Raw genomic sequence first — 8,780 nt, 5'->3', positions numbered from 1 at the left:
AAGAGAGTTGGGAGCCGCCCTCGTTCGTGGACGCTTTTTCCAATCTCTATGGATACGAGTTACACACCTTGGGCATAAGCCAAAATTTAAGGATTTAGGCTAGGTGTTCCTGCCAACGGCCAATATACTGTTAGACGTCATCTGTGAAAGCTTCGGAAATAAATCCGAAAGCATTAGCCAAATCTTATCCCCCCCTCGAAAAAAAGCATTTGCCTTTTATCACCTTATTAAGGTATTATGATTTATGCCCTACTACTTCTACAAAACGAACATGAGCCCACTCTTAAAATACATATAATTCAGAACGATTCTTAGAATGTTTTTAATGTAATAGCAGATCAGAAATGTCAGCATGAACTGCCGTGTCCATTTACTAAGAATGAATGATTTCCTACATGTGAGGTTTCAATTGAGCTCTAACTTAGAAACCAAGAACAGGTGTAGTTACATACTGGCATAGAAAAATGTTTTCTTCACATTCTTTAATAAATTCTGAGAGGAATTTATTAAACTTTGAAGAGGCAAATGCCTTTATTGTTGAAACTCTTGTTATTGACTAAATGAATTCTATAAGCTTTCAAGAACACCTATGCCCATAGCTGCTTGTCCTTCCACTGGACCATAGCAAGAGAAAACAAAAGATGCTAGAAAAAGCTTCATAGATCTCATATCAGTATAAGGCCTGGAGTCTGGTATATGAGGGAGAAAAAAATAGAGAACTCTTCAGTCTGGAAATGTAAATTCTAAGAAATGATTAAAGTTACTAAAATCACAAATAGCAGGAATAAGATGGTCTTAATACTGGTATTTTAGAACTAAGGCCACTTGAAAGAGACAAAATTAGTATAAAATTATGGCAAGTAAATTTAGAAGAACTAATTCCCCTCAAGGAGTAGTTTACATTAAAAATATTAATTACCTTTTTCAAGTTTACGTAATTTGTAAAAGACATAACAATAACCACATCTATTTTCAGATAAAGACATAAAGCTTTTGAAACTGAAATCAAGGAAAACAATCATATACTTTCACAACACATCAGAAACAGAATGTAAGCATCTTCGAATAGAAAATTTTACCAAATAAACCAACTCACATAGGGCAAAGATGAGAACAAGAACCTCAAGCTTAATAAATGCTCTACTAAAGATGTCAGAGCTATACAAAAAAAGACAATTAGAAAAAGAATTAGATTGTTCAAAGATATAAATTCTTTTCAAAGATTTCAAATCTTTCATTGATTTTGCTTAGATAAACAAAGTGCTTTACTCCAAAGTGCTTTAGAACACTCCATTGTGCTAAAACATGTGAGAAAGAGCCTTAACATTAACCACCAAGATTTTACCTATTGCTTTCTGTCACCTTAATCTCATTCCCAGATCACTACTCTTAATTGCTGATACAATAATGAAACAGACCACATCATTTCCTCAAAATGCACATACTTTTTCAGCTAATGAGGATGTTGCCACCAACCCTGACCTGAGGGACCATTCCCAAGTCCAACGTCCATGGCTGCCTTCACCCATATCCCTTACCTAAATGCCACCATCAAATGTTCCAAAGCAGTTTTCAGGCTCCTCTCCCCAACTGAACTTTAGCTACTAATATTTATTTGTTGTCTTTTGACTAGCTGTTATAAAACCAAGGGGAAATTCAGTAAAATTCTATATCCTCCAGTGTCAGCTGAGGATCTTTAGAATCTGTTCTCTCTATTCTTATGGTGTCACACTTCGCCACAGAAGGGTAGAGTCCATCATCTTCTGCAACACCAAGAGAAGAGTCCCCTCTCCTCTGTGCCCCATACTAGTCACCAGTGACCCAACAGTGCCCTGTGGCACAGATAGTCTAATGTAGTCACCACTACAATTATCAAGTGTTGTTGTTGACAAGGAGAGTGCGTCACTAGGTAACATTTGTAATCCAGTTATGACTATCTCAGAATGAGGCTTTAATGACACACAATATGTTGCTGAAATGATAATATCCACTTGCTCTAGGGACAGACTTAGCCTCCATTGTGATATGCAAGCCAATAGCCAATGAGAATTGAAGATGTATCTAAAGCAACAAACAAATGAAGGTGAAGCTTTCAAATTCTAAAGGGGAAAAAAAAATACTCTAGACTCCATTGTGAATTTAAACTTGAGATCACAGCTGGGGTTTTTTTGCTTCTATAAAGAAAAGAAAAATTATTTATTTTATTATTTTTTATAATCAGAACAACCACTATTTTTAAGAAGAAAAATGACAAATTATTCTGCTAGTGAAAACCAAAATTGGTAGTCTTCTTTGAGAAAACTGAGTCTGTGACTTTTCAGGAAAAAAAAAATTACAAAGGGAAATTAACAGCTTCATTATTACAGAATATTTAAAACTAGCCTAAAGGACAATATGGAAGATGGACCATTAAAAAAAAAAAAAGATATCCTCCCCCTCAAAAAGAGCAAGGAGTGTCAAATCAGTCCCTGTGACTTTCTTATATATATGTTGTAAGAGAGGAGAAACTTCCTTGTACCCTTTTAGGTTCTGTGGCTGCCTAAGAATTAAACAGACATAAGACAGATTAATAAGAGAAAAGCTTACATGTTTATTTAATATTTTTATCTGCACACAGGAAACTTCAGAAGGAAAATGAAGACCTGAAGAAGCAATTAGACCCAAAGCTTACATATATGTTTACACGAAAAATGAAAAATTGTGAGGGTGTGACAAGACAAAGGAGCTTGGACTAGGGACAGTAAACAAACTGAGGGACAATGATTAGGAAATATACAGAGAAACTAATTGAAGGTCAGGGTTATTTTGATAGTTTTGTTTGCACAGATCCATTTTGGCATCGACCTCCAGACTGATGATAATGTCAACATATTATCCAAACCTATTGAGAATTTATATGTTGTAGCTGCCAGCCCCCGATAGACACATGGACCACCAGAAACCAGTGAGTTATAGGAAATGCACTCTTTATTCAGCCAGCTGGGTCTGCCAGGGGTACACGGACCCCAAATTAAGCAGCCCCAAAATGTAGAGGTACAGGGTTTTTAAGCCCTAAACTCCATTCTTCATTCTGTTTGAACACACAAGTCTATTTTTCTTCTTTTTACTGTCAATTACTGCTTGGCTATCGCCCATGAACATAACATTCTAACAATAAACTTTCTGCTTCTGTACCCTCTGCTTGCACAACAGGTCAGTTGTGCAAGCAGAGGGTACAGAAGCAGAAAGTTTATTGTTAGAATGTTATGTTCATGGGCGATAGCCAAGCAGTAATTTTCCAGCCAGCACATGTATAAGTGTTTATTTGAGTTTATTTGAGCCAAAAAGGATACTCCTAAAAACAAGATCTCAACACACTGAAAAAATTGCCTTGGAGAATGGCAGTTTGCAGTTTCTTATATGCATTTGGAATTAAGGAAGGAACATAGGTAGGTAAGATAACATGAAAGCAGAGGAAGCAAGGCAGGGATTAGATAACAGGATAGTTACAATTATGTGTTCTCTTGAGGACGTTTAGGCTTCTGAAGGGTCTGAAAAAGAAGATTACTCTGGCATTTCAGAAGTGTGTAAACCTGGATGCACAAGGCAAAGATAAACCTTTCACTAAAGAATTTATATGTATAGAGCATGACTACCCACCACGACATGCCCAGATAGGAATTTATAATCACCCTGTAAGGTTACTTTTGGTTGGATTTATTACATTGCCTTTTTCACACACAATAAAAATATTCTTCTCAGGTGATGGGTGTGTTGAATGAACTCAAAAAGAGTTTGGAGATTTGGCTAGAAATAAATAATAAAAATGCCTTCAAGGGTCTTAGGATTTGCAAACCAGATACATAATTAAGCAAAAGTCCAGAAGAATTTTGAACAAAAAAGAAAGGTTAAGGGTTCTTATGGTAAAAAGTGCATTCCTGAGAACAACAAATAATTCCTAGCTTTAGTATCGGTCCAGGACAGTTATCAGTCAGATGTCAGGTGGTCTGAATGATGGATGCCAAATGGTCTGGAGGATGGACTCCAAACGTTCTGGTCACATTAGTAGTGTGGTCTAGATAGATGAACATTCTAGCCTTAGTCTTTCAGGGGATAATCAGAGGGTTATCTGAAGGTTTGACACAGGACTGGAAAATTCAAAAGTTTAAGTTATTCTAGTTAAAACAAGAATGGAATAATTTCTTCAGCTGTTTCAACATTTTGCAGTGAGTATTATGTAGTATATGCATCTATCAAATCATTATGTTGTTGAAGGTGAGACAAGAGGGCAAGTTCTTGTTGTTGAGTTAGTCAGAAAGGTCAGCTGCTGGAGCCTGATAAGTTTCACAAGAATATTCCCCCTAAGGTACCACTGGTCACCACCAAGGAGCCCTGAAGGCATACCAGTAACAAGGGACTGTCCCTAGCACCGTGCATGCACAGTAAGGCCCAAGAGTGTCCCTAATGTAACCTTTCCCTAATTTAAACACTAGAAGTCTTGCTCAAGGGTGGAGATTTACCATGCTAATGAGACATGCAACCCCTAGAAGCAGCATGTAGGTGAACTGCAGAGGCACTAAGAAACCTTTGCTTTTACATGCCTAGATATAGCTTTTGCCTGACCTAGCTCCCTTTAACACTCTGACCCAACTTCTCTCAGGGAGACATTTGAATCTTTTCTCGGTGTTGGTTCTCTTGTGCACAGGTTTAATAAAGCTTTGCCTTTTGCCTGAACTTTCTTGTGCTGATCTCTCTTGAGATCTCATCTTGGGAGACTGCAAGAATTCAGGGCACTGGTCACAAAGGGGAGCAGAGTTTGCTACCCTAAAATATGCTTCTTTGGGAATATTGATACTTTTTTTCTCCTGCAAGTCTATCTGATGTCAATTTGACTGTTAGATCAGCCAGAAGAACCTAAAAGGGTAGAGGGAAAATTTTTCTCCCTAACATTGTACATCTCAAATTTATACAGTATTAGATGTCAATAACATCTCAATAAAAGTGAGTGAAAAATGAAAAAAGAAAAAGATCTTCTCTTCCTGGTACAAAGTGGGTACCTTTCTCATGGAAAATCCTATGACTTGCTTTTAGGTTGAAAGCGGTGGAAGCAAAGAGTCCTCCTGAATCTGCTGTTTCTCAAGTGTTTTCAGTGCAAAATATCAATATGCCAAAATGGCATGTTTTGGGATGGCAGGTTCTGAACTCCTTCAATGTTAAACAAACAGTCAAATGCAGCCAGCTAATTGAACTTCGAAACTTGGGATTCAATGGTGTTAGCTGCTTTGAAAATAATCCAGTAATCTATATAGACAAATTAGAGGAAAATACATAAATATTTATATTCTGGTTTAGTTGCAATCAAACTGATATCCAATGGCTATATCAATAAAAATCACATTAATGTTGGATTTGAAAGTTTCCATGTAGTCCATTTTAAACATTTAGAGAAAAAGCATACCATACTAAATTCCCATTTGTGCTACATTATAGTCATGTTTAAATCTGAGAGTAAAGAGCAGTGTAAACATTCTCATAATTGTGTAAACTACATTAACAGTTCCTCAAACACAGGTTAGATAACATAACCCTGGGGAATGAACACAAGACTGAGACCTTCATTACCAGTTGTATTTCTAACTTGTTGTTCAACTATAGCCTATACATTAGTTCTTGTTACACTTTGATATTTTCACTAATAAAATGAAAATGTCTGTTAACACATTATTTAAATGAACATATAGGAAACAGAACTCTATAAATGTGCTTACCAATAGGAAGGGTGGTAAATAGTTCTGGGAACTAAGAAGACTTCACATTTATCTGTAATAATTCACTTCTTCTGTATGAAAAAAAGATAAAGCAAATGACAAAATGTTTAACATTTATTATTTGTAGTTGATATGTGCATGGATGTGTATTAGCATCTTCTCCGAACACTTTTTGTTGTTTATAAAAATCGGCGTTATTGAAGAATACATACAAAAAAAAAACACACCAATATGTGGGTGAAAAGGGGTACTACAGAAAGTATCCTTACATGGTAATCTGATAATAAATTCCTATTTGGGCAGGATATGATAGATAATCATACCAAAGGCATGTAACTTCTTTAGTAAAAGGCTTATCTTTCCCTTAAGTAAACCCTGTTCGTTGTTTTTGTGCATCTAGGTTAACACATTTTTTATTTTGCTGCCTAAAGCTTTATTGTTTCAATTTTGTCCAAGGCATGAGAGAGGGCCCTAGGGTGGTTAGAAGGCTGTCTAGTGGTTATAGGGAGAGGGTCAGGAACAAGACCAACACCAGGGGCATGCAGCGGGGCCCTCAAAAGCCTCTGGGCTCCAAAGCCTTCTAATCATGCTTGAGGATGAGCCTTTTGAAAAGATACTCATCCAGCCCAGTGCGGAGGTTAGCCAGGTGGTTGCCCATCTTCTTGATGAGTTTCACCTCCTCATCCAAGAAGTGACTCTACAGGAAGTCACAGAGATGGGGATCTGCATGGGCAGAACCCAGTGTATGCAGTTCCAAAAAAGGCCTGCTTCAGGTTCTTCTCCATGACCATGGCAGCTTCCATGGCATCATGAGTTTTACCCCACTCATCTTGGGAAGGCTTCTGCAGGTCCTGGAAGAGGACACAGCCGCCACACTGATTTTGCATCTTCAAGAGATGCTCAGCGCCCTTGCGTTTCTCCTCTCCCAACTCGCAAAAGAAGTGGCCCACGTCTTCCAGAGCCACATCGTTGCAATAGAAATAGAAGCCCACAGAGAGATAGGTGTAGGAAGCCTGCAGATGTAGGTTGACCAGGCAGTCAATGGCAGCTTCCACTTCAGTGGAATAATTCTGACAGATTTGAGAGCTCGTGGTTGCTCAGCAATAAGGAGTTAAGCTCAAAAAATGGTGTCGGCTGGTCTCAGAGGCCAAGAATGGCTGACACAGTTCCAAAGGCTGTGCCTGGTAAAGAGGTTGGAGAGTGGTTGGAGGCTGGAAGAAGGGGTCCGTTCTATCCAAACACTGTTGAAGCAAGAGACAGATCTGAGGAACTGCCAAGGGCACTACCTACCATACCTTTGAAATAAGCATAACCACTCACTAGGGAGCACATAATCTTGTTAACTACTCTGTAATCCAATCCCCACCTTGCTTTCTCCACCTTCTTGTGATCTTCCTTCTTAATTCCAAATGCATAAAGAAACAGCAAAATGTCATTCTCTGCAGCATTTGAGATCTTGCTTCCCAGCAATTGTCATCAGTTTGGCACAAATAAATTCTTATAAAAATTCTTTATAGGTGTGGACTTCCTTATGTCAACAAGGGATATTCATCACATTTGGTTCATCTAGACTGTGCACATAAAGTTTGGTTTTCCATAGAGGTTTGTTGAGACTCTTCAGATCTCAAAGGAAAAATTAAAATTAACATTGGAAATCATGCCTCTGAGGCCAACAAGCCCCAGGACACTCAGCCTCCAATTAAAAACTAAAAGTACAGATTTTTCACAGAACTGGAACAAATAATCCTAGAATTTATGTGGAACCACAAAAGACCCTGAATATCCAAAGCAATCTTAAGAAAGAAGAACAAAGTTGGAGGTATCGTGCTTTCTGGTATCAAACTATATTACAAGGCTATGGTAATCAAACCACTTGGTACTGCCATAAAAACAGACACATAGATCAAAGAAACAATAGAGAGTTCAGAAATAAAACCATGCCTATATGGTCATTTAATAAACCTATGACAAAGGCAAAAATATACAATGAGGTAAAGTCAGTCTCTTCGATAAACGATGTTGAGAAAACTAGACAGATATATGCAAAAAATGAAACTAGACCATCTTCTTACATCATATACAAGAATAAACTCAAAGTGGATTAAAGACTTAAATGTAAGACCAGAAACCATAAAACACCTAGAAGAAACCATAGGCAGTAAACTGGCTGACATTACTCTTAATAATATTTTTGTTGATATATCTCCTTGGGCAAGGGAAACAAAATTAAAAATAAACAAATTGGACTACATCGAAATAAAGTTTTTGCACAGCAAAGGAAACCACCAACAAAATGAAAAGAAAACCTACTGAACAGGAAAAGATATTCACCAGTGATACATTTGATAATGGGTTAAATCCAAAATTTATAAAGAACTCATATAACTTAATGGCAAAAAAAAAAAAAAAAAACAATTAAAAAAAATGCAACTAAAAAATGGGAAGAGGATCTGCATAGACATTTCTCCAAAGAGGAAAGACAGTTGGCCAATAGGCATATGAAAACATACCCAACATCAGTGAAATGCAAATTAAAACCACCTCACATTTGTCAGAATAACTCAACAAATAATAAGGATGTGATGAAAAGAGAACCCTGGTGCACTGTTTTTGAGACTGCAAATTGGTACAGCCACTATGGAAAACATTTTGGAGGTTCCTCAAAAAGTTAAAAATAGAACTAACTACCTTATGACCTGTTGTAGCCGCCAGCCCCCGAAAGACACACAGACCACCAGAAATCAGTGAGTCATAGGAAACACACTCTTTATTCAGCCAGCTGGGTCTGCCAGGGGTATACAGACCCCAAATTAAGCAGCCCCGAAATGTAGAGGTACAGGGTTTTTAAGCCCTACAACCCATTCCTCATTCTGTCTTAAACACAAAGGTCTATTTTTCTCCTATTCGCTACCTGTCAACCCACTGGTCAGGTGTGCAAGCGGGAGTACAGAAGCAGAAAGCTTATTGTTAGAATGTTATGTTCCCATGGGTGATAGCCTATGTTCTCATGGGCGATAGCCTATGTTCCCATGG

General features: G+C 37.7%; 1 pseudogene; it reads right to left on the bottom strand.

The window, feature by feature from the left end:
• Positions 1-6,327: 6,327 nt before the first annotated feature.
• LOC102885389 overlaps positions 6,328-8,780 on the bottom strand; it is a 14,131-nt pseudogene continuing 11,678 nt past the window's right edge.

Source organism: Pteropus alecto, unplaced genomic scaffold, assembly GCF_000325575.1.
Source record: "Pteropus alecto unplaced genomic scaffold, ASM32557v1 scaffold76, whole genome shotgun sequence".
NCBI lineage: Eukaryota > Metazoa > Chordata > Mammalia > Chiroptera > Pteropodidae > Pteropus > Pteropus alecto.
Note: the sequence above shows the minus strand (reverse complement) of the source record. Positions and strands in the feature narration are given on the sequence as shown.